General features: G+C 47.2%; 1 protein-coding gene across 2 annotated transcripts in view; it reads left to right on the plus strand.

Annotated features, from left to right (window-relative positions):
• The first annotated feature begins 25,291 nt into the window (after nucleotides 1-25,291).
• Nucleotides 25,292-27,563, plus strand: part of txnrd1 (thioredoxin reductase 1) — a 34,492-nt gene continuing 32,220 nt past the window's right edge. The window contains exon 1 of one of the 2 annotated variants that reach the window (XM_033038068.1): nucleotides 25,292-25,450. The gene's annotated coding sequence lies outside the window, so the exon portion shown is untranslated. Of the gene's footprint in view, nucleotides 25,451-26,464; nucleotides 26,487-27,563 lie in introns of those variants that run through there. The other variant, XM_033038069.1, reaches the window with a different exon arrangement.

Here is a 27,563-nt window from a genome sequence, read left to right on the forward strand (position 1 = left end):
AGCACTTTGTGTATTGCTCAAGATTTCAGCATCTGCAAATCCTTATATCTCTAACATAAAGCCGTTAATATTTTTACCTTACAGTGACAAACATAAAATTATAGCTATTAAAAACTTTATGTTTGAAAATCCCTCTGAAATAATGAACTATTGTTAATTTAAATGCTAGTCCCGAACCTCACCCCCCCCCCCCACCCACCTTTTTCCCCATTGACATATAGTAAACCGTCATTATAACAGACCATAAGGGGAGGAATGATATCCGTTATTGCAGATTGTCTGCAATATCCGAGTAAGGGATTATCATTGTATAAATAGTAGAAACACACAACTGCTGTTGCTAGTTAAAACAAAAGGGCACAAAGAGTAACTCAGAAGTCGGGCAGGATTACTGGAGAACATCGATAGGTAAATGTTTGGGTCGAGACCCTTCTTCAGACACCGGATGAGTTGACGGCCCCGGCTTGCTGGCGGGCGGGGGACAGGCGAGGATCGGCGGAGTCAATGGTCGCGGCCCGTGGGAGGCCGAAGTGCAGGTGAGGGGTGGCGGTGGAGGTTGGCGCGGCCGGGGAAACTGTATGGGCCGGGGGGCTGCGTGGGCAGCTATCTGTAGGTCTGTCCTATGTAAGCAAAATCCATTGTTAAGAGGTCCGTTAAAACAAGGTTTTATTGTAATTGGTTTCAGAGCATGGTTTCATTTAACAAAAGGTTTCTCAGGAACACAACTATCATGTTATGGCAGAAATATCCGTATTTTAAGTTAGAGAATATGTAATCAGGTTCATTTGAGAAAGAACAGAGTGTCCTTCGCCTGTGCAGATGAGCATGTTCCCACCTCACCCAAATCAACAAAGTAAATATGTGGTGTTGGGTAAAGATAACATTACGCTCACAGAATCATTACCATAGAGCATAGAAAGAGGCCAGGAGCTACCAATTTGTTCTCAATCCTAACTGTTCCCCATAACACTGGATATTATTGTAAACATTTTCCCTTTAAAGAATGAACATTGAATTTGCAGAGACTTGTGGACGCAGCCCAGACCATCACGCAAACCATCCTCCCTTCCATTAATGTCATCTCAAGATTCAAGATACATTTAATTGTCACATGTGCGAGATGGCACAGTGAAATGAAATTCCCATACAGCCATACAATAAAAATAAAGAACACAACACACTATAGAATTTGACATAAAACATCCCCACACAGCAGAATCAAAGTTTCCCACTGTGTGGGAAGGCACCAAAGTCAGTCTCTTCCTCCACTGTTCCTCGTGGTCAGGGCCTCCCCAAGCCCTCCGCAGTTGCAGCTACGGGCGGCCCGATGTCCAGGACCGCTCGCCGGGGTGATACAAGTCCGACGTCGGGGCTGCGCGACGTCCTCAGCGGCGTGGACACCAGAGTCGGCCCCCTACTACCGGAGTCAGCGGCTTCCAAAGTCCGCAGGCCGCGCCGGGTGGAGTCTGCTGCTGGCGACCCTCTGCAAGGCGCCCCAGGACTCCACGATGACGGTCAGCGCCGCCCGCGTTGGAAGCTCTCCGCACCAGAGCTCCACGATGTTGGAGCAACGGCCCAGCACTCCGGAGCTCCAAACGGCGACCCAGGTGGGCATCGCCCGCTCCGCGGTGACTCCAGCGCTGCGCCGCCGCTGTAGCAGCCCTGGTCCGGTTCCCGGTCCCCGGCAGGAAAGGCCGCTCCGATCCAGCTGGTAGGCCGCGAGGTGGGGGGGCGAGGACGCGACTCGGAGAAATAGTCGCGTCCCCGCCAGGAAGAGACTGGGAAACGGTTTCCCCCTTACCCTGCTCCCCTCCCCCACATAGAAAAGTAAAGGTTCCCCCCCAAAACAGACTTTGGACTAACTGAAAATAATAAAAAAGATAGAAATGACAGACAGGCTGTAGGCAGAGGCTGCTGCCAGTGCAGCGCATCTACACTTCACGCTGCCTCGGCAAGGTCACAAGCATAATCAAGAACCCGTCTCATCCCGGTCACCCCCTCTTCTCCCCACTCCCATCAGGCAAGACTACAGAATTTTGAAAACGCACACCTCCAGATTCAGGGACAGTTTCTTCCCAGCTGTTATTAGGCAACTGAACCTTCCTTTCACCAGCTAGAGAGCGGTCGACCTGCCATCAACCTCATTGGAGACCTTTGAACTATCTTTAATCGGATTTTATTGGACTTCATCTTGCACTAAACGTTGTACCCTTTATCCTGCATTGCACACTGGACGGCTTGATTGGAATCATGTGTGGTCTTTTCGTTGACTGGATAGCCCGCAACAAAAAGCTTTTCACTGTACCTCTGTGCACATGATAATAATAAACTAAACTAAACTCACATGTGTCTACTTTGCCCATGTGTGCAGTCAATTTCATACTGTAACAGCTTACAACTTATTTTTAAATTCTCCATAGTCTAATTTTTTCTTTCTAATTAACACATATTTATCCACCCGGATAAATAAATGCGGCAGATACCCGGGTTCTATCCTGGCCACGGGTGCTGTTTGTCTGGAGTTTGTACGTCCTCCCTGTGACTGTATGGGTTTTCTCCGAGTGCTCCGGTTTCCTCCATCATTCCTAAGAAGTACAGGCTTGTAGGTTGATTGGCTTCTGTAAATTGTCCCTAGTGTGTAGGTTAGTGTTAGTGTATGGGGTGATCGCTGGTCGCAGACTCAGTGGCCACACTGTGACTCTAAACTTTAAAGGCCATATTAAACATGCATTTGTGCACAAATCCCTAATCCAGTAACTATTGATTGGAGAACATTTATCCCTGCTGTCTACCAATGCATTGGAAGTTTAAGACACACTTTCTTATTCTGGATAACCCAACCCACAAATATTTGAATGTGTCTTGACAATGTTCTGTCAGAAGGTGGTGGATATGTAGCTGCTATATGTGATTACAGAACTAAAGGAACTGTCTACACCAGTACAAAAATACAAAGGGCCAGGCAGCATCCCTGGAGAACATGGATAGGTGACATTTCAGGTCGGGACATTTCTTCAGACAGATGCCTGTCAGAGTGGGGAGGAGAACTTCTTCAAAGTAGGCATACCTTGATATTTTGCAGTGGAGCAGTTAAAATGTAGAAAGAAGAAACTGCAGATGCTGGTTTACCAAGGAAAGACACAAAGTGCTGGAGTAATTCAGTAGATCAGGCAGAACTGGAGAACATGGATGGGTGACGTATTTAGTCGGGACCCATCTTCAGACCGACTGTGGCGAGGGGGGAGAAAGCTGGAAGAGAGGTGAAAGCAAGGCAAAGTGATAGGTGGATACAGGTGAGTATAAATAACGAGTGAGATATTTCGGATGAGTTCCAATGAAATGACTTTGTTGCTCCTTTTTGAAATATTTACTTGTAACTTAGAAATATAAGAAATATATACCTGGACGCACAGGCAGAGAATGTGTTGTTTGATATTATAGAGTCATGCAACACAGAAACAGGCCCTTCGGCCCAACTCGTCCATGCCGACCAAGATGCCCCCATCAACGCAGTCCCATTTGCCCATATTTGGCCCATTTCCTATCCATGTACTTGTCCAAGAGTTAAGTTTAGTTTATTGTCATGTGTATCGGGGTACAGTGAAAAGCTTTTGTTGCACACTAGCCAGTCAGCGGAAAGACTATACTTGATTTCAATCGAGCCATCCACACTGTACAAGTGCATGATAAAGGGAATTATGTTTAGTGCAAGACAAAGTCCAGTAAGGTCCGATTAAAGATAGTTTGAGTGTCTCTAGTGACCCTCCAGCGTTCCTTTAAATGCTGTTTTAGTACCTGCCTCAACTACCTCCTCTGGTAGCTTGTTCCATAAACCCACCATCTACCCTGTGGAAAGGTTGCCCCTCAGGTTCATAATAAAATTCCATTGACGAAATGATAAACGCTTTTAACAGTAACCTAGCTACGACACTTGATAAAGTTGCATCTCTCAAGATTAAAAGGAGACTAAGGGTTAAAACATCTCCATGGTTAAATAATTCTGTTCATACATTTAAAAATTAACGTATAGCCGAAAGAAAGTGGAGAAAAGCAGGACTTGAAGTACATCTTGGCATCTATAAAAAAAACATTTCTACTTATAATAATGCTGCAATATCTGCAAGGAGGACCCATTTTTCTCAAATTATCGCAGAAAGTGGTGGAAATAGTAAGATTTTATTCTACATCATTGACAGATTACTAAACTCTGCTTCAACCCCTGTTTTTTTAAGCCAAGCTTCTGCTGAACAATGTGAGCTGTTTGCCAATTATTTTAAGGATAAGGTTCAGACTATCAGAGATGGTATCCCTTTAGATTCTGGGCCTAGATTGAAGAAGGGTTTCGGCCCGAAACGTTGCCTATTTCCTTCGCTCCATAGATGCTGCTGCACCCGCTGAGTTTCTCCAGCTTTTTTGTGTACCTTCCCTTTAGATTCTGCTGTCCTCTGCTGCCCACCTAGTGAGGTGCAGGCGAAAATGAACGGTTTCATAAGTATTTCTGCCTCAGAACTTTGTAAAATTGTGGCTGAGAGCAAATCCACTACCTGTCATTTCGACACGGTTCCTATAAAGTTTTTAAAGAATGATTTTAACAATTTATCCAGTTCTGTCCTTACAATTATAACCATCTCCCTTGAGACTGAAATTTTCCCCGATACTTATAAAACCACTGTGGTAAAGCCTCTGTTAAAGAAACTAAATTTAGACAGCAGACTACTGAATAATTACAGACCCTTTATCAAATCTACCGTTTATCAGCGAGGTACTGGACAAAGAGGTATTCAAACAAATACAAAACTCTGAATCAAAATGACATTTTAGAGAAATTTAAATCTGGTTTCAGATCAAATTACAGCACTGAGGCTGCCCTGATGAAAAGTAGTCAGTGGCCTTAGAGTTAGCACTGACGAGGACAAAGTCTCAGTGCTGATCCTCTTAGACCTCACAGCAGCTTTTGACACCGTAGATCACAGTATTCTTATAGATCGCCTAGAAAACTGGGTCGGCCTGTCAGATCAGGTACTAAGTTGGTTCCAATCTTATATAAGTGGAAGGAAGTACTTTGTTAGCCTTGAGTATTATGTGTCACAGCTGCATGATGTGCCCTTTGGTGTAGCACAAGGTAGCTGCCTTGGCCCATTACTCTTTTCCTTGTATATGCTGCCACTGGGAGGAGTTATCAGACAGCATAATGTAAATTTTATAAGTTATGCCAATGACACAGTTATGCAAATCCCTTCAGTTTTTTGACCTCCTGCCTATTTTTCATTTAAAAAAATGGATGAATGCTAACTTTCTTAAACTCAATGATGACAAGACAGAAATTTTGTTACTTGGATCAGAACCCAAGAGAGAGATGTTACTCGGTAAACTAGGAAATTTGACTGCCTTTGTCAATCAAGAAGTCCCAAGCCTGGGGGTTAAAATTGACAATGATCTTAATTTTAAATCTCACATAAATAAGGTAACAAAGTGTGCTTTCTATCACCTCAGAAATATTGCTAAAGTACGGCCTTTCTTAACTCGACATGACTGTAAAAAACTCATACATGCTTTCATATCAAGCAGACTTGATTACTATAAAGTCTTATTTCCCGGTCTGCCTTCAAAATCCACAAACAAGTCACAGCTGATTCAAAATACCGCAGCCCGGCTTTTAACACATACCAAGAAAATGGAACATACCCCAGTATTATACTCCCTTCATTGGCTCCCTGTGATGTTCAGGGTAGACTATAAAGTCCACCTTCTCGTCTATAAAGCCCTAAATGGCTTAGGAGCAGCATATTTTACAGAGTCCCTCCTTCCCTATGCCCCTACTCGAGCTCTCAGGTCTTCTGATGCCGGCCTGTAGCCTCTCAATGCCGCAGCAATACGAAAATTGGTGAAGCAGCCTTTTTCAATGATGGCCCCCAAGCTGTGGACTACCCTACCCAGGGCTATGAGAGACGCCCGCTCAGTTAACATTTTTAAACGGCAGTTAAAAAATTATCTTTTTAATCTAGCTTTTAATTGACTTTACTCTGTATTTGATCTCAATGTTTTTGTTTTTGGTCCTTTTACATTCTGAATGTTATATTTTAAATCTATCAATACATAACTAAAACTCTGATTTTGTTATCTTCCGGTTTGCGCGGTTTTTCTATTTGGGCAGAAATGGTATGCAATAGCGCTACGATTTTTCGCCAGCTTACTCGCCGTTTCCCTGTGCTGCGAGTGCACCAAGTTTCGTTCCGATCGGTGGCTTATTGTAAAAGATAGCGAGGTTTAAAAATCTTAAAAAACGCGCATGCGCAGATTGATCTCCAATCCTGCCAATCAGCACCGCGTGGATTAGTCTCTTCTCCTGTCACTCCCTGGGACGGTCCACCTCTTCCTGTGCCATCGCGTCTTTACTGGAGCTATGGGTGGCCAGCGGAGGTCTCCAACAGGACACAATTTTTGGAAGGACCGGAAGGGAGATGTCGCCGATGTCGCCAAACGGAAAGCGCAGTTAGGGGCTATGGGTGAGTGGTGGAATACTGCATTGGGGAACTGGTTGCATTGGGGGAACCGGTGAGTGGTGGAATATTGCATTGGGGGACCAGGCCTCCCTTGTGACTGGGACCCAATGGGTCCCACTTAGTCTAGTATTTATATAAATCTGTGCTATTACCTGGCTATGTCCTTACTGTTTTAAATTTTATTTTTGTTTAGATGTGATTTTGTGGAGAGCACTTTGGGTTGCATTCAATTGTATGAAAGGTGCTATACAAATAAAGTTATTATTATTATTAAAAAATCTTATCCCTCTCACCTTAAACATATGACCTTTTATTTTTGATTCCCCTACCCAGGGGAAAAGTCTCAGTGCATTCACCCTATCTATTCCCCTCATGATTTTATACACCTCTATAAGATCACCACTCATCCTCCTGCACTCCAAGGAATAAAGTCCTAGCCTGCTCAACCTCTCCCTAGAGCTCAGGTCCTCAAGTCCTGGAAACTAGAGAGCAGTCCTGCCCTCTTATCTACCTCACGGGAGACCTTTGAACTATATTTTATTGGACTTTATCTTGCACTGAACATTATACTCTTTATCCTATATCTGTACACGGTGGACGGCTTGTTTGTAATCATGTATAGTTTTCTCGCTGCCTGGATCGCATGCAACAAAAAGCTTTTCACTGCACCTTGGTGCAAGTGCCAATAATAAACTGAACTGACTTAAACATCCTTGGAAATCTCTGCACTCTTTCCAGCTTAATGACACCTTTCCTGCAGCAGGGTGAACACAATACTCCAAATATGATTTCACCAACATCTTGTACATCTGTAACATAACGTCCCAACTTTAGACTTTTCAGATAAGTTGAGTGGAAACAGGTCCTTCGGCCCACCGAGTCCGCACTGACTAGCAATCACCCCATACACTAGCACTATCCTGCAACTAGGGACAATTTTGTTTTACTATTAACAGAAGCCAATTAACCTTCAAACCCGCATGTCTTTGGAATGGGGGAGGAAACCGGTGCACCCGGAGGAAACCCACGTCACAGGGAGAACGTCCAAACCCTGAAAAAAACAGCACCCGTAGTCAGGATTGAACCTGGGTCTCTGGCGCTGTAAGGCTGGAACTCTACCGTTGCACCACTGTGCTGCCCACATACCTCTAGGGCTGATTAGGGCCATTGTACCAAAGGCCTTCTCGACCACCCTATCTACCTTTCACCCTGCTGCAGAAAGGAGGTCTTTATACATGTTAAGAATGGACGTGTGGATACACCTGCGTAGAACAAGGGCTTGTTCAATGTGTCCTTCCAAAAATAGTCAAATTGACAGTTCACCGCACTGCAATAGCGCTGCACTGAAGTTCCATTGAGCAGTTTGTACCCAAATCTCCAGTGAAGGAATCAAAACCACAACCTTCCACTGAGAAGCCTGCATGCTACCACTGAGGCACAGTGTGTGCTACCCTTCGGTTCCAAAGCTGAGCCTTATGTAGTTAATCTTTATTTCTGTCCACCAGTCTTGTCAACGGTCTGACAATCTCTACCTGCACCCTTTCCAATCTTAGTTTTGTATTATTGTCACTTACCTCGGTCCAGTGAAAAGCTTTTGTTTGCATACTACCCAGTCAAAGGAAAGACTATACATGATTACAATCAAGATTTATAGATTCTTGATTAGTACAGGTATCAGGGGTTGTGGGGAGAAGGCAGGAGAGTGGAGTTGAGAGGAAAAGATAGATCAGCTATGATTGAAAGGTGGAGTAGTCTTGATGGGCCGAATGGCCTAATTCTGCTCCTATATATTAAGAAGCCGACCACAATGCATAGGTTAAGTTAAATGTTTAAGAAGGAACTGCAGATGCTAGAACAATCGAAGGTAGACAAAAATGTTGGAGAAACCCAGCGGGTGAGGCAGCATCTATGGAGTGAAGGAATGGGTAACGTTTCGGATCGAGACCCTTCTTCAGACTGATGAGGGTATGGGGGGGGGGGGGGGGGGGGGAGGGGGTGGGAAGAAGAAAGGAAGAGGAGGAGACTGGGCTGAGGGAGAGCTGGGAAGGGGAGGGAAAAGAGGGAGAAATCAAGGACAACCTGAAATTGGAGAAGTCAATGTTCATACCGCTGGGGTATAAATTACCCAAGCGATATATGAGGTGCTGCTCCTCCAATTTACGGTGGGACTCACTCTGGTCATGGAGGAGGCCCAGGCAGAAAGGTCGGATTCGGGATGGGAGGGGGAGTTGAAGTGTTGAGCCACCGGGAGATCAGGTTGGGTATTGCGAACTGACTGGAGGTGTTGGGCTAAGCGATCGCTAAGCCTACACTTGGTCTCATTGATGTAGAGCAGCTGACTCCGAGAGCAGCGGATGCAATAGATGAGGTTGGAGGAGGTGCAGGTGAACCTCTGCCACACCTTTATAGGTTAAGTTAAAGGTTAGTTTAGTATTGTCACATGTACCGTGGTAGAGTGAAAACAGGCACGGAAATCGCTAACAAAATATGGAGGGGACAGGGGGGACACAATTTCTTGGCGGCCACGTGCACTTGCGCACACTCACACACTCGCGAGGCTCCGGAGGCTCAATCCAGCGCTAAATGCAGCTTAACTCTGCCTGTTTCGCCGGGTTAACCCACAGCCCTGTCTGGACTGACGGGACTCCAGCGCTGCTTCTCCGAGCTGGCCATATTTCCCGCAAGCCCAGGCAGGTTAACCTGGCGAGACAGGCAGAGTGAGCTGGGTTTAGCGCTGTTTCTCTGCGCAGGCTGTGGGCCTGGGGGTACAGCTCGCGTCTGACTCCCGACCTCTCTGGCCACCCGTGGGGGCACTCGGGTGGGGACGGGACAACGCCGGAGACTCGGCCAAGATCGATCCTGGCTGCTGATGAGCCGCAGGTCTGTGCCGAGAGTGTTTTGGCACGTCTCCCACCTCCAATCGCCGCGCTCTATCCTCAGTCTCACCCCCCCACTCCTCCCTCCTCCAATGATCGGGCTGAATCATCATGTCCCGCCCCCATTGACTGCTGACCGACGTCTCTCTCGTCCAATCGGCGCCCTCGATCAGCAGTCCCACCTCCACTATCTCGCAGAAAGCGGAGATTTAACTGGGTTTTAAAATCCGGATTACAAAACCTTGGGGGGATCGTCCACCACCTCTCAAAACAGAGGGGGGACGCGTCCCCCCTGGCCCCCCCAGGGTTTTCCGCCCCTGAGTGAAAAGCATTTGTTTGCCTGATATCTAGTGAAAGAAAAGCAATCAAGCCGTCCACAGTGTACAGATAATGGGTACAACATTTAATGCAATTGAAGATAGTACATAGGTCTCCAATGAGGTAGATGGCAGGTCATTACCACACCAGCTGATGAGAGGACCATTCAGTTGCCTGATAACAGCTGTGAAGACACTGTCCCTGAATCTGGAGGTATGCATTTTCAAACTCATGTACTTCTTGCCAGAAGGGAGAGGGGAGACGAGGGAGTGACTAGGGCGAGATTCATCCTTGATTATGCTGGTGGCCTTGCGGCGGCAGCGTGGTGTAGATGGATCAATGGAAGGGGGGCTTAATAGTTCATTGTTTCTTTGTTATCACGTGTAGTAAGGTACCAAAGTACTTCACATCGATCTTGTAGAGATGTATAAAATCATGAGAGGAATAGATCGGGTGGATCTGGATCAAGTCTCTTGCCCAGAGTGGGGGAATCGAGAACCAGAGGTCACAGGTTTAAGGTGAAGAGGGGAAGATTTTAGAGGAATCTGAGGGGTAACTTTTTCACTCAAGAGTAGTGGGTGTATGGAATGAGCTGCCAGAGAACGTAGTTGAGGCAGGGATTATCGCAACAATTAAAAAACAATTACACAGGTACATGGATAGGACAGATTTAAAGGGATATGGGCCAAACTCAGGCAGATGGGACAGCATGGAGTGATACAGCATGGAAACAGGCCCTTCGGCCTAACATGCCCATACCGGCTAACTTGTCCCAGCTACACTAGTCCCACCTGCCTGCGTTTGGTCCATATCCCATCCAAACCTGTCCTGTCCATGTTCCTGTCTAACTGTTGGGATAGTCCCAGCCTCATATCGCCCTGTTCCCCGTGTGGCTCTGGGACTCTCTGATTATTGTTTAGTTTACCTTATTCCGACCTACAGGCAGAAACTAAAATCTGCTAAGCCTGTGGTCAGAACAATGAAAAAGTGGACAAGCGAGGGCATTGAAAACCTACAGTACTGCTTTGACTGCACTGATTGGAATGAGTTCAGGGAAGCAACCACAAGCCTCGATGAATATACAGACACTGTGACATCATAGTCTGGTTTACAGCAGAACTCGGACAGCTCCGCCAGTCTAAAGATGAGGCCAACAGGAGCGGGGATGCCGACCTTTACAGGCAGGCCAAGTACAAGCTGAGAAGAGGAATCAGAGCTGCCCAGGAAAGGTACTCTGAGCAGTTGAGGAGCAAGTTCTCAGCTAATGACTCTTCTTCAGCGTGGAAGGGCTTGCAAGAAATCATCAGCTACAAGAGGAGACCCCCCCACTCCTTGGACAATCGTCAGCTGACCAATGACCTGAATGAATTCTATTACAGGTTCGATAGGCAGAAACATAACTCGGCACCCCCCCCCCCCACTGTCCCTGCCTGCTCCACTGTTGTTCCAGTACCCAAAAAGCCAAGGATTACTGGTCTTAATGACTACAGGCCTGTCGCACTGACCTCTGTAATCAGTGGATGACGCTGTCAACCTGGGCCTGCACTTCATCCTCCAGCACCTAGACCACCAGAGGACCTATGCGCGGATTTTGTTTGTGGATTTTAGTCCTGCATTCAACACCATTGTGCCAGAGCTACTACACTCCAAACTCTCCCAGTTGACTGTGCATGCAGGGGCGGAAAACCCGGGGGGGGATAGAGGGGACACGTCCCCTCCATGTTTTGAGAGGTGGGGGACATCCCCCCCAAGTTTTTGTAATCCGGATTAATAAATCCGGTGAAATCGCCGCTTTTCGCGAGACAGTGGGGGTGGGACTGATGATCGAGGGCGCCGATTGGAGGAGAGAGACGTCGGTCAGCAGGCAATGGGGGCGGGACATGATTCATGATTGGAGGAGGGAGGAGTGGGGGGGGGGGGTGACTGAGGATAGAGCGCGGTGATTGGAGGAGGGAGAAGTGGCACAGACCTGCGCTTCATCCGCAGCCAGGATGATCCCGGCCAGCTCTCCGGCGCTGTCCTGTCCCCAGCCGAGTGCCCCCCCAACCAGGTAGCCAGAGAGGTCGGCAGCAAAGATCCTCCGCTATATCTTTGGTCGGCAGTCAGACGGGCCAGCGCAGAGAAACAGCGCTAAACCCAGCTAACTCTGCCTGTCCCGCCAGGTGAGCTTACTTCCTGGACTTGCGGGAAATATGGCCAGAGTGGAGAAGCAGCACTGGTATCCCGTCAGGGCTCAAGTTAACCCGGTGAGTCAGGCAGTGTTGAGCTGCATTTAGCGCTGGATTGAGCCTCCGAAGCCTCGCGCGCGTGTGTGTGAGTGTGCGCATGCGCGCGCGGCCGCCAAGCAATTGTGTCCCCCCTGTCCCCTCCATGTTTTGACAGCGGTTTCCGTCTCTGTGTGCATGAACCCCTCTGTCAGTGGATCACCAACTTCCTGACGGACAGGAAGCAGCATGTGAAGCTGGGAAAGCTCAGACCCGCTGACCCTCAGCATAGGAGCACCGCAAGGCTGCGTACTCTCCCCTGTCCATTACTCTCTCTACACCAACAACTGCACCACAGACTCCTCTGTCAAGCTTCTCAAGTTTGCGGAGGACACAACCCTGATTGGACTGATCCAGGATGGGGAGGAATCTGCCTACAGACAGTAAGTGACACAGCTGGAGTCCTGGTGCCATCGCAACCTGGAGCTCAATGCTCTTAAGACGGTGGAATTGATTGTAAACTTTAGGAGAGCTCCCTCTCCCCTCCCCCCACTCACCATCAACAACACCACAGTCACATCTGTGGAGTCATTTAAGTTCCTTGGAGCCATCATCTCCAGGGACCTTAAATGGGAGACGACCTTCGACTACATAGTCAAAAAGGCCCACGGAATATGTACTTCCTGCGGCAGCTGAGGAAACACAATCTTCCACAGGCAATGATGGTCCAATTCTATACGGCCATCGTAGAGTCTGTCCTTACCTTCTCCATCATGGTCTGGTTTGGCTCAGCCACCAAGCACGACATCCGGAGGCTGCAGCGAATCGTTCGATCAGCCTAGACGGTTGTTGGCTGCAACCTTCCCCCCATTGATGGAACTGTACACTGCAAGGGCCAGGAAGTGAGTGTGTAAGATCATCTCTGACCCCTCTCACCCTGGCCACAAACTCTTTGAATCACTTCCCTCTGGAATGTGACTCCGGACTGTCAAAGCCATCACAGCCAGACTTAAAACAGCTTTTTTCCACAAGCAGTAGCTCTACTCAACAGCAAAAGTCTGTAGCCTCCTTTGTATAAATTGAGCATCGAGCAGGGGTGTCGGTCCCGTTGAACTTATTAAAACTGTTGGCTCCGAATCTCTGGATCCTATGACGTTCTTGATTTTCTGTGAGTGCAACAGCTTCTCCGAAGGTTAATAAGCCCTTAATTTATAATCGCGCGTGATCTAACATGCAGCAAAAAGCAGGCGAAACTGATCAACTCTACCACGTACATTTATTGGTGCAACAATTCAAAGTCATTATATGAAGAATCACGTGTCAGTCAACATTAACAACGGAAGAAAGTTGTTTGCGGGTTTTTTTATTTCTGTTTGTCACGCAACACGGCCTGTTAAAATAACACGTTCCATAGATTGCTACACGAGTTCGGGGGCAAAATCCGGGTCCACAATACCCTTTATTGTATTCACAGGATTTATCTAGACTGAAAATGCAAAATTAATTAGAAGATTATATTCAACACGGGTACGGTGACAACTTGTAAACATTTTGAAAACATAGATTGCTGGAATAGCTCAACACCTCGGGTCACATATGCGGAATAGATATTCTGGCTGGAGGTAGGTGACCTGTACAGTTGTAAAATCGTAACTTTGTAAGCGCCATTTAGGTAGTGGCTATTTGCATACCTTGGCAAGCAAATAAATTTCACTGACCTGTCATATGTCACAATAAAGCATTAATTCATTCATAAATTTACAGGCGGAGCAATCATCCTGAAATATATACATATAATACACACACAAACACTGATATATCATCCACATCATACACACACACACGTCTCCTCTGCGCAGTGACCGAGGATGTTCAAACTCTGTCCTCTATTATCTCTCTCCTTCCTTGCTTGAACGAGAACCACCCGATTCATTTGCAGCTTCCCCCACATCGCAGTGGGAAGGTATAACAATGGCAAACTATGCTTCATGGAATATTCTGCTATTTCTGAGTTTATCGTAAACTTGAGCAAAAGCTGTACGGTGCCAGGGAACCTCAACGGTCAAGGCAGCAGCTGCAGAGGCTCAGGACGCAGAAACTGTTGAAGGGCGGTGAATGGGAGATGGCGTGAGTAAGTGACAAACCCAACAGGGATCCCAAAAGGGGAGAGATGTTGCCAAACACATTTTCCTATCAGCCCTTCCCCATCTGTACCCACTTACCATTACTTGCAAAGCTTTGTCACTCCCCAACTCTCCTTTCCAACTTTGTCCCCACTATTCCATCATTCTGAAGAGTTGATGGGTCCGAAACGTTGGCTGTGCATTCCCTCCACACCTGCTGTCCGACCAACTAACGTCCGACACACTAAGTTGTTAAATATTGCACCACCCAGAGTTTCTTGTATTTTTGTACAATCTCTCTTCCATTGAGACAGTCCTTTGAAAATGTAATTACAGTGAAGAAAAATATACGATCACATTGCAAGTGTAGGTTTTTTCTCCTCTGCCTGACATTGCCTGACATACACATAAATGAACACCACAGAATTGTCAAGTCAAGTTTATTTGTCACATACGCATACGAGATGTGCAGTGAAAAGAAAGTGGCAATGCCTGTGGAATGCGCAAAAAAATACAAAACAGAATAGAACATAATCAGTAATTACATATTGGTGAGAGAAAAAAACCCAGCAATTTTAAATAGACACAACACAACAGTAGTTTGGTACAATAAGTTAGTCCCTGGTGAGATACAGTTTACAGTCCTAATGGCCTGTGGGAAGAAACTCCGTCTCATCCTCTCTGGTTTCACAGCATGACAGCGGAGGCGTTTGCCTGACTGTAGCAGCTGGAACAGTCCGTTGCTGGGGTGGAAGGGGTCCCCCATAATGTTGCTGGCTCAGAATCTGCACCTTCTGATGTATAGTTCCTGCAGGGGGGCGAGTGTAGTTCCCATAGTGCGCTTGCCCGAACACACTACCCTCTGCAGAGCCTTCTTGTCCTGGGCAGAGCAATAACTCTAATTCCTAATTCCAATAACTCTATTGTTGAATCAATCTGCTCAATTTCATCACTAGATTTCCCATAATGGATGTCGTTATAAAATCAGAATTGATTATATGTGACTTATTGAACAATAAGTTCAATTACCTTATTGAACTTACCAGATTACTTAATTAACAATAAGTACAATAATGAACAATATGAACATTGGAGAAAGATTGTGCAGGAGTCTTGAACGGGGCCTCATAAGCAACATTTGGAGCCGGCTCGGGAACAGAACCTGATCTGATGGTTTCTGTTGTTGTCCATCTGCATTGAAGATTATTACAGAACCTGCGACTTGGGCGAATTGGCTGCACGTTTGGTGAGTTTGGTGACCGGTCCCTAAACCTTGTAATCTCAAGACAACATCATAACTCGACCATTGAAATTGAAGCGGCTGACTGAGGAGACCGTTTGGGGATTATACATACTTACAAGCTGGTTTAAATAGCACATCTTCCATTGAGAAAGACAGCAATATTCCAAAAAGGAAGAGAACGGCCTTCATCGTTTGCTTCGGTGAGTCCTGCATCGGATCAGAGACATGGGGAAGGAGATTTGGAATCATGTCAGAGATGTCTCTGTAATTATATACACAGGGTGGTGATGTGTACTTTTGGGATTGGTTTGATGATGGTACGTGTTAAGTGATGATGGATGGAGTTATGTTACTGGAAGGAGGTCGGATTGGTAGGTGGGGAATGTTACTCTGCTTATTGATCAAAGAGCCAGAAACTAATTTTTATCCAAACGACTGTCTAACAGTTGTTAGTTTGCAGAACCAAGTGGAGATCAAATCCTTTGATAAGAAACTTTGCGTTTCTGCTCCATGTCAGAGTGAAACTCGTCCAGCAGTTGCGATACATTGCCGAATGCATTGTGCGTGCAGCGGCATATCAAAATTTGCAGACATATCTTATTTATATTTTTGTGTTTTGAGCACCATGTTCAGAAATTATTGAAACAGTTCTTTAACATAAAAGACAGCCGGTGGCCCCTTGGGTCCCTGTTTGACGACGCCAGAGATCCCGGTTGTGACGTGAGTTTAAATGGCGATCTCAAAATGGCGACCGCCCGGCAACCCTCCCCCAACTGCACACGCGCAGCTGATGGATTCCCGTTGCGACGCCACAGCAACCCTCCCACAACTGCGCAGGTGCTGCTGGCAAGTGGGAGCGTGACTGCCAGGTTTTTTTAAGTGAAAAAACTTCAATCATAACAAAACTTGATAGTTTACATCGCAGGACAATGGTGAATAAGGTGGGCCAAAAATTATGGCACTATCGTGTGACGTTTTGGCGGAGTTTCGGGAACACACATATATATATACAAACAAACATACAAGATGAGAGTTTTAGAGTTAGATAGATAGATAGATGGATGGATGGATGATGTATGTATGTATGTATGTATGTATGTATGTATGTATGTATGTGTGGAGCAAGGTTTTACAGTGGTGGGTGCCTGGAATGCACTGTCAAAGGTGGTGATAGAGGCAGATACGACAGTGCCATTTAAAGAGCTTTCAGATAAATACATGGATATGGATCATGTGCAGACAGAAGTGATTAGTTAAGTATAAGGCATTTGTTTAGGGTGGTGCAGGAATTGTGCTGCTGCCTAACAGTGGGTGCTGCATGTACGGAGGTCAGGGCCGGCCTTTAGCCGATTGGACCGATTGCTCCCAATTGGGCCCCGCGCCTAAGGGGGGCCCGCGTTAGAGTAATCAAATCAACTGGAGCAAAGATCTTATAGCGCGCAAGATGGTCCACTCCTGCGAAATACAATGGACTGACGCGTAGTCCGCACCGGAGCGTAACCTCCGTCATTTCAGTAACCCCAACCCTACTTCAGTTATGCCTCGCAGCGTTGCGGGAGAACAGTTTAGGTGGTTTTTTAATGTTTTAAATGTTTTTTTATCATTTGCTTTTCAAACGGCACATACCTTGTACAGGGAGGAACTGCAGATGTTGGTTTAAACCGAATACAGACACAAAAGGCTGGAGTAAATCAGCGGATCAGGCAGTATCTCTGGAGAGGAATAGGTGATATTTCGGGTCGACTTTTTCAACAGCTGCCATGAGGGGAGAAGCGCCGGCACCAAGAGCGAGCGAAAGCGTAGACGGACGAAGGCAACGTCCATAGAGCGGCGTTGGTAGACATTTCGGGTCGAGACCCTTCTTCAGACTGACAGTCAAGGGAAAGGGAAACGGGAGATATCGGCATATCTTCATTTGTCCTTAGTACCGTCTATATCTCTTGCTCCTCTTTCCCCTGAGTCAGTCTGAAGAAGGGTCTCGACCCGAAATGTCACCTACAAAGATCTTTGGTCACCTGTGATCGTTGTTTTTGTTCGTCTGTCCGCGCGTTCGCTCGCTCTTGGTGCCGGCGTTTCTCCCCGCAGTCTCCGTCAAACAAACACACACACACAGCATGTCCGGCGGTCGGTGCGGGCCGAGACCAGGAGCAGCTATGAGGAGCAGGGCGAAGGATGACATCAAACGGGTCATGGCAGCTAGCGAAAAAGTACGGAAATGGTAAGGGGGAAATTAAAAAACCCCCAAAGGAAATAGATGTTTACCCAAAAAAAGTGGGGCCGGCGATCGCTCTGTGTCCGTGATGGAGGGAAGGGGGGGGGGAATGGGGTGATTTGAGTTCCTCTTTCTCCTGACTCAGTCTGAAGACGGGCCTCGACCCGAAATGTCACCTATTCCTTTTGTCCAGAAATGCCGCCCGACCCGCTGCATTTTTGTCTATCCTTTAATCTCTCATTTTTGCTTTGAAGTAATCTACTCTCGGCCTGGGGTAGATCTACCCCGGGTGGAGGGTGGAGAGAGAGTAGAGAGGTAGAGGGGGAATAAAGGGGTAAACGGGGAGGGGGGGGGTGTGAGGGGGAATAGAGAAGGGGGAGGTGCCCTCACGCTCCCGGGGCAGCTCTCCAGTCCCTCCAGTCGCCGTGCTTCACGCACACAGCCCCGGCTCCCCCCCCCCCCCCTTTCTCCCCGGGAAGACGCGGTGAACAATACAGCGAGGGCCGGGCCGGGCCGGGCCGGGGGTTGCAGCAACGTTTACAAACCTCGGCCTCAGCTCACTACCGGACCCCAGCATCCGTTCCCGCCGCTGGCCCTCTCCCTCACTTCTCTCCTTCCCTTCCCTCCCTCCCTCCCTTCACTTCCCTCCCTCCCTTCCCTTCTTCCCCCCCTTCTCTCCTTCCCTCCATCCTTCCTCTCTCATTTCCCTTCTCTCCTTCCCTCCCTCCCTTCTTTCCCTTCATCCCTTCTTTCTCTACTTCCCTCACTCCCTTCTCTCCCTCCTCCCTTCTCTCCTCCCTCCCTTCTCTCCTCCCTCCCTTCTCTCCTCCCTCCCTTCTCTCCTCCCTCCCTTCTCTCCTCCCTCCCTTCTCTCCTCCCTCCCTTCTCTCCTTCCCTCCCACACACATAACGCACAGACAACTAACACACACACATCACGCGCAGACAACCAACACACACACAACTAAGACACACACACACACAACTATAGTAGATTGGGTAGAAGCCCAAAGGGTAGGATGGGGCTGAAGCCCAAAATTTAATGCCTGGACTGGTTTTTCGCCAATAGTTATTGGTTTTCCAGGCTCTAGTTAATTAAATTATTGTTTCTTTCATTTCACAGTCACTAAAACAAGTGGTATTGTAACTATGTACTTTTCAGAGGTGATCTACACATTTTGTTTGTTACTTCTAGGCTTACATGTATGCAATTTTATATTAAAATGTAGCTTAGATCTGTTTGGTCCATTAAGTCGCAGGCACTTTTTAAGCGCACATTTTGATTACTTTCCATTCTACCATAGAGATATAAATTATAATAAACTGTATTTGTATTTCTATGATTCAACACACCTTGGCTATGAACCTGGGGCTCACCAAAATTGTTCCCAATTGGGCCCCGCATCTCCTAAGGCCGGCCCTGACTGAGGTTATACCTCCCTGTGACCAAGTGGGTTTTCTCCGGGTGATCCAGTTTCCTCTCACATTCCAAAAGCGTCCAGGTTCATAGGTTAATTTGCTTCGGTAAAATTGCCCCTAGTGTATAGGTTACAAAACCGGGATAACAGAACTGGTGTATGGCTGATCGATGGACGGCATGGACTCGACGTGCCAAAGAGTCTGTTTCCATGTTTCTGTAAAACTAAAAAGAAAATGTTTCAGAACATCTCATTTCGAATCAGCAAATCTCTGAGAAAAAAAATGTTTTCTCTATATAAGCGGAAAGACTTGATTCCAGTCGAGCCATGCACAGTGTACAAATACACGGCAAAGGGAATTATGTTTAGTGCAAGATAAAGTCCAGTCAGGTCCGATTACAGATAGTTTGAATGTCTCCAGTGAGTCTCCACTCCTAAATGCTGTTTTAGTACCTGCCTCAACTACCTCCTCTGGTAGCTTGTTCCATAAACCCACCATCTATGTGAAAAAGTTGCCCTTCAGGTTCATATTAAAAAATCTTGTCTCTCTCACCTTAACCATATGACCTTTTATGTTTGATTCCCCTACCCAGGGGAAACGTCTCTGTGCATCCACCCTATCGATTCCCCTCATGATTTTATACACCTCTATAAGATCACCACTCATCCTCCTGCACTCCAAGGAATAAAGTCCTAGCCTGCTCAACCTCTCACTAGAGCTCAGTTCCTCAAGTCCTGGAAACTAGAGAGCAGCCCTGCCCACTTATCTACCTCACGGGAGACCTTTGAACTATCTTTTATTGGACTTTATCTTGCACTGAACATTATACTCTTTATCCTATATCTGTACATGGTGGACGGCTTCTTTGTAATCATGTATAGTTTTCTCGCTGCCTGGATCGCATGCAACAAAAAGCTTTTCACTGAACCTTGGTGCAAGTGCCAATAATAAACTGAACTGACTTAAACATCCTTGGAAATCTCTGCACTCTTTCCAGCTTAATGACACCTTTCCTGCAGCAGGGTGAACACAATTTCTCCAAATATGATCTCACCAACATCTTGTACATCTGTAACATAATGTCCCAACTTTAGACTTTTCAGATAAGTTGAGTGGAAACAGGTCCTTCGGCCCACCGAGTCCGCACTAACTAGCAATCACCCCATACACTAGCACTATCCTGCAACTAGGGACAATTTTGTTTTACTATTAACAGAAGCCAATTAACCTTCAATCCCGCATGTCTTTGGAATGGGGGAGGAAACCGGTGCACCCGGAGAAAACCCACGTCACAGGGAGAACGTCCAAACTCCGAACAAGACAGCACCCGTAGTCAGGATTGAACCTGGGTCTCTGGTGCTGTAAGGCGGGAACTCTACCGTTGCACCACTGTGCTGCCCACATACTTCTAGGGCTGATGAAGGCCAATGCACCAAAGGCCTTCTTGACCACCCTATCTACCTTTCACCCTGCTGCAGAAAGGAGGTCTTTATACATGTTAAGAATGGACGTGTGGATACACCTGCGTAGAACAACTTGTTCAATGTATCCTTCCAAAAATGGTTAAATTGACAGTTCACCGCACTGCAATAGCGCTGCACTGAAGTTCCATTGAGCAGTTTGTACCCAAATCTCCAGTGAAGGAATCAAAACCACAAACTTCCACTGAGAAGCCTGCATGCTACCACTGAGGCACAGTGTGTGCTACCCTTCGGTTCCAAAGCTGAGCCTTATGTAGTTAATATTTATTTCTGTCCACCAGTCTTGTCAACGGTCGGTCAATCTCTACCTGCACCCTTTCCAATCTTAGTTTTGTATTATTGTCACTTACCTCGGTCCAGTGAAAAGCTTTTGTTTGCATACTACCCAGTCAAAGGAAAGACTATACATGATTACAATCAAGATTGATAGATTCTTGATTAGTACAGGTATCCGGTGGGACTAGTCATGGAGTGATACAGTGTGGAAACAGGCCCAACTTGCCCACACCGGCCAACATGTCCCAGCTACACTAGTCCCACCTGCCTGCATTTGGTCCATACCCCTCCAAACCTGTCCTATCCATGTTAAACCTGTCCTATCTAACTGTTAAACTTAAATGTTGGGATAGTTCCAGCCTGAACTACCTCCTCGGGCAGCTTGTTCCATACACCCACCACCCTTTGTGTGAAAAAGTTCCCCCTCCGATTCCTATTAAATTGTTTCCCCTTCACCTTGAACCTATGCGGTCAGGGCCTCTGGGCAAGTGACTCTGTGTATCTAGCCGATCTATGGGACATGTTGGCCGTTATGGGGAAGTTGGGCCATAGGACCTATTTCCACACTGCACAACTCTATGACTCTATAAATACTTTTTTTTTTTTGCATACAGCTCAGCAAGCCAGTTATCATACATAGGCACAATCCCCCGGTTAGTTTGTGTGATGGTCTGTGCTAAGTCCGCAATCTCTGACAAAACTGAGTCTACCAAGTGGGAATAAGACGCTTGAACTATTATCATGTCTAATTGGCAAAGGGCCAAAGCTGAACATAATAAACCTTTGTGTTCATCTCTGCTGAAGTGTTTGTGATTGGTTGCTCCGTGAATTTCTGCACTGTCATCGTGACTCTACCGGTTCCTCTGATTCTCTTGGGAGTTGCTGCTGACATCTTTGCCCTGACTAATTTATACAAACAGAATAACGCTGCTGAATAATTGGATCAACACTTAAAAGCAGAACAAACAATCTTACAGACTGAAGGTTAAATCCAACAGTTTCAACCCTGCTTCATTTTAGAAGTTTGCAAGTGTGCTTTATGTTTAGGAAGGAACTACAGATGCTGATTTACACCGAAGATAGACACAAAACGCTGGAGTAATTCAGCGGGTCAGGCAGCATCTCTGGAGAAAAGGAATAGGTGACGTTTCGGGTTAAGACCCTAGTTCAGTTTAGTTTAGAGATACAGCATGGAAATAGGCCCTTTGGCCCACCGAGTCTGTGCCGACCAGCGATCACCTATTTATTAGTTCTATCCTACACGCACTAGGGACAATTATACAGAAGTCAATTAACCTAAAAACCCGCCTGTCTTTGGGATGTGGGAGGGAACCCACCCGTTCACGAGAAGAACGTCCAAACTCCACACAGACAGCACCTTTAGTCAGAACCAGGGCCTCTGGGGCTGTGAGGCAGTAACTCTACGGCAGCATCTGTGGAGAGAATGGGCAGATGACATGTCGAGGCGGGACCCTTCTTCAGACTGATTGGAGTAATCAAGCTGCATGACCCACGGAGTTACTCTGGCAAATTATGTCTTTTTTTGTAAACCAGCATCTGCAGTTCCTTTTTTCCACAGGTGTGCACGATAGTGTTTAAAAAAATTGAGGTCAGGACCAGAAACATCACAAATCCTATTACTCCAGAGATGCTGCCTGACATGCTGAGTCACTCCAACACTCTGTGTCTATCTTTGGTATAAACCAGCATCTGCAATTCTTTGTTTCTACCAAAAACATCTCCTGTCCAATCCCTCTACAGATGCTGCCTGACCTGCCGAGGCACTCCAACATTTTGTGGGGGGTTTTCTAGATTCCAGCATCTGCAGTTGCTTGTGTCCCCAAATATGTTGTGGTTCACGTAAACTGAGAGTTTGGTGTTAATGCCAAGAGATTTAATGGTAACAATTTTACTCTGTAAAAGTTACAATGTGCCTCAAAGCACTTCCCTGTTGGAGTATTGTATTGTATTGTATTGTATTCCTTTATTGTCATTCAGACTTTTCAGTCTGAACGAAATTTTGTGCCTTGCAGTCATCACATAGAATAAAATAACAAAACACACAATAAACACAGATTTAACATCCACCACAGTGAGTCTACCAGGCACCTCCTCACTGTGATGGAAGGCAAAAGTCTTGTCTCTTCCCTCCTTGTTCTCCCTCTGCGTTGAGGCGATCCAGGCTTCCGATGTTGCGACCCCGCCGGGTGATGGTAAGTCGCGCGGCTGAATCCGAGCTCCGCGAACGGGCCGATTCAAAATCCGCGGCCCGGGGCGTACGAAGCTGCCGCCCTCCAGTCCAGCGGACGAAGCTGTCTTTGCGGGAGCTCCAGAAAACAGGTCACCAACCTGGGACCTGCGAGCTCCCGACGTTGTTGTCCACTGGGCCCGCGGCCGATTCCACTGGGCCCAGATCCAAGCAAGGTTAATGGAAGGCTGAAAAAAGTAATGGAAGTCTTTAAGATAGAGAGAGATAGGGAGAGGTTGGGCAGGTAAATATACAATAATTAATAATACTATAGACTATTCTATTGCATTTTAAATGCCACTAACATATCTGCTTCAACCACCACCCCTGGCTATGCATTCCAGGCACTCACCATGTAAAATAAAAACTTGCCCCGCACATCTCCTTTGAATTTTCCACTCTCACCTTAAAGCTACACACTCTATTATTTGACAAGACTGTTCTGAAGAAGTGGCCTGACCCGTAACATTGTCTGTCCATTCCCCTCCATAGGTGCTTCCTGACTCGTTCAGTTCCTCCAGCAATTTGCTCAAGTTTCCAAATGCTGATGAACGAAGGAGGCTGCACGAACTGGTGGATATTTCCTGGTCCAACATGGGTATTCACCTTCCCACAATCGAAGGGATCGACAGGAAGCACTGGCTTAAAAAGGCTGCTAATATCATCAGAGACCCACACCACCCTGGCCACGTTCTCGTCTCACTCCTACCATCGGGAAGATGGCACGGGAGCATGAGGTTCACGAACAGCCTAGGTGGCACAGTGGCGCAGCGGTAGAGTTGCTGCCTTACAGCGCCAGAGTTCCCGGTTTGATCCTGACTACGGGTGCTGTCCGTACGGAATTTTTAGGTTCTCCCTGTGACCGCGTGGGTTTTTTCCAGGTGCTCCGGTTTCCTCCCACGATCCAAAGACATACAGGGTTGAAGGTTAATTGGGTTTAGTAAAAATTGTCCACAGTGTCAGTGTACGGGGTGATGCTGGTCACCGCGTACTCTGTGGGCCGAAGGGCCTGTTACCATGCTGTATATCTAAAGTAAAGACAAAAGTAAACTAAAATTTGTTTATAGTGTGGAAACAGGCCCTTCAGCCCATCAAGTCCACCCCGACCAGCGTTCACCCGTACACTAGTTCTATCCTACACACTTGTGACAATTTATAGAAGCCAATTAACCTACCAACCTGAACGTCTTAGAGAGTGTGGGAGGAAACTGGAGAAACCGGAGTAAACCCCTGCGATCACAGGGAAAATGTACAAACTCAGTACAGACAGCAGCCGTAGTCAGGATTGAACTTGGATCTCTGGAACTGTACTGCTGCACCACTGTGCTGCTCTGCTTCCTCCCATCAACCCTCAGGCTCTTGCACCACCATAAGAACAACCCTACCTCAGCAACGATCTACTATCAACTTTTTTTGGTTGCACTGTACTTCAAATTGCACTGTTTTGGCTTGGTCACCTACTAGAACTGATAATTAATTGTATTATTGTACATTTATCTGTTGCGTTGTCATGTCTAATGTACCTGTGAAGCCACTGCAAGGACGAATATCATTGTCCCTTTCCATATGACGTAAACACTCGACTTGACTCCCTTGTCTTGACCTGCAGCCTGATGCCTCAGTGTAATTCTCACTGGCAGGTGAGTATCAGACACTACACAGTCCTAAACATGCATTGTTTAGCTTAAATACCTTATCTTGTTCCAAGATATGAAAAGCTCACTTGGATATTTTAGATAACAATAAACGTGTCAAATTAATAACGAGATTTTTTTACATATCTGTTGTGTTGCTGCAAGTAAGAATTTCATTGTTCTATTTCGGGACATATGACAATAAAACACTTGGGGACTCTTGAAACTGTGCTTAAAAAAACTCTTCAGATTCTCAGTGTCTATATTTAATAATGTCATACCCAATAGTGATAGATGATAGTGAAGCTATCTTTAAACATGAACAGGTTTAAGGTGAAGGGGGGGGGAGGGAAGACTTAACAGGAATCTGAGGGGTAACATTTTCACACAAAGGGTGTATGGAGCAAGCTGCCGGAGTTGAAGCAGGTACTATCGCAACGTTTAACAAACATTTAGACAGGTACATGGATAGGATAGGCGTAGAAGGGAAATGGGTCAAACGCAGGCAGGTGGGACTAGTATAGATGGGCATGTATTTTGGTCAGTGTGGGCAAGTTGGGCCGAACGGCCTGTTTCCACGCTGTATGAATCCATGAATAGAGGAGACGATGCACAAGACTGGCTGAATGATTCAGCATAAACTTTAGACCCCACCGCACTGAAGTGGGATCCGGGCCAAGACGTGATGAGTGGTCAAGGCCGGAGCGAAGGAGGGGGGAGAGGGCTTGGGGCGGAATGACGCGGCGGTGAAGCTCCTCCTTTGAGCTTCGACATCCTGCTGTAACCGTGTGGGGATGGCCATCATTCCGGCTGCAACCTTGTAGCGCGGGTGTCGGCAGTCAGTCAGTCCCACAGCTCAGCTCAGCTCAGCACACACAGCGCTGCGTCCAGGACCGAGCACCTCACTCCACAGGTAACACACACCTACCTACATGCTCTACACCCACTCGGCGGTCAAGCGCGGGTTGGGGTTAACCCCAGTCGTTATTGTGTTGGCCTTTATCGTTTGCTCCAGAACAATCAAAGAACAATCTCCCTCTCCCCCTCTCCCCACTTCCTCTCCCTCTCCTTTCTCCCCCTCTCATTTCTCCCCCTCTCCCCCCCTCCCTCCCCACCTTCTTTCCCCCCTCCCTCTTTCCCCCCCTCCCTCTTTCCCCCTCTCCCTGTCTATCCCCCTCTCCCTGTCTATCCCCCTCTCCCTGTCTATCCCCCTCTCCCTGTCTCTCCCCCTCTCCCTGTCTCTCCCCCTCTCCCTGTCTCTCCCCCTCTCCCTGTCTCTCCCCCTCTCCCTGTCTCTCCCCCTCTCCCTGTCTCTCCCCCTCTCCCTGTCATTCCCCCTCTCCCTGTCTCTCCCCCTCTCCCTGTCTCTCCCCCTCTCCCTGTCTCTCCCCCTCTCCCTGTCTCTCCCCCTCTCCCTGTCTCTCCCCCTCTCCCTGTCATTCCCCCTCTCCCTGTCTCTCCCTCTCTCCCTGTCTCCCCCCCCTCTCCCTGTCTCCCCCCCTCTCCCTGTCTCCCCCCCCTCTCCCTGTCTCCCCCCCCTCTCCCTGTCTCCCCCCTCTCCCTGTCTCCCCCCCCTCTCCCTGTCTCCCCCCCCTCTCCCTGTCTCCCCCCCTCTCCCTGTCTCCCCCCCCCCTCTCCCTGTCTCCCCCCCCCTCTCCCTGTCTCCCCCCCTCTCCCTGTCTCCCCCCCCTCTCCCTGCCTCCCCCCCTCTCCCTGTCTCCCCCCCTCTCCCTGTCTCCCCCCCTCTCCCTGTCTCTTACCCCTCTCCCTGTCTCTCCCTCTTATCTCTCTCTCTCTCTCTCACTCTCACTCTCACTCTCTCCCCCCCCCCCCCCCCCCCCCCCCCCCCCTCCTCCCTACTATTTTTAAACGTACTGTAATTTGCAGAATTTTGGAAGACTATTTCAGGTCTGGTTGAACGGCAAGCTTTGGGCTCCGTTTTTCCTCCTGTGAGTTGATATAATTTTACAATCCTTGGTTGCTGTGTGTGTTACAGGGAGGGTCACAGCCTGTTCTGGCAAACTAATAGAACTTTCACAATATCCTCCCTTCAAAATGGGAAACCTGTTTGTAGTTCTTTATAAAGGTGGCATTTCTTCGACCGCGTAAGGTGATCCGGTGTGCTAGCATTTGTGATAGCATCTGCCTTAAGGCCATTTTCGTCGTGGTTACAAGTCCTAAATTCTCATTCACAGCATAAATGTTTCAGTCTAAATAATAATGAAGCAATATTTCCCTCCGAGGTACAGGTGTTGTTATCTGATTTCAGGGAAGTGGATTGAATGTAAAACTTCTTAATGAAGGACTAACAACATGGCTGTAGAAACAGAATTTTTGGATTGCAAATTTTCTCCACTGATGTTGGTTTATTTGTCTTGTGTACTGCCATTATAAGGAGAGTAATGGTCGCCTTTTATGACTGAAGGCTGAGTGGCTTTTAGTTTAATTTAGAGGCAGCATTGAAACGGGCGGAATCCACGCTGACTATCAATCATCCGTTCACACAAGCTCCATGTTATCCCATTTTTACATCCACTCCTTACACACGGTGGGGTGGGGTGGGGCAATTTACAGTGCACCAATTAATTTTCAAATCCACACATCTTTGGGAAGTAGGAGGAAACCCACAGTCACAGGGAGAACATGCGACCTCCACATGGACAGCATCTGAAGTCTGGGTGATGTGAGGCAGCAGCTCTACCAGCTGCACCACCGTTCTACCCTATTGAGGTTTAGAGGGATAACTAGTTAGCACGCATCAAAAGCGTTTCACTGTACCTCTGTATACGTGACAATAAACTAAACTACAGTTTAAATGAGATGTGCGTGGCAAGATTCTTTTACAGAGGATGATGGATTCTTGGAACGCACAGCTAGGGATGGTGGCTGATACAATAGTAGCATCCAAGAGGGTTTTACATCGGCACATGCTGGGAATGGAGGGATATGGAACATATGTAGACAGGGGAGATTAGTTTAACTTGCCATTTGGTTTGCCACAGACATTGGGGGCTGAAGGGCCTTTT

Source organism: Amblyraja radiata, chromosome 19 (genome assembly GCF_010909765.2).
Source record: "Amblyraja radiata isolate CabotCenter1 chromosome 19, sAmbRad1.1.pri, whole genome shotgun sequence".
Lineage (NCBI taxonomy): Eukaryota > Metazoa > Chordata > Chondrichthyes > Rajiformes > Rajidae > Amblyraja > Amblyraja radiata.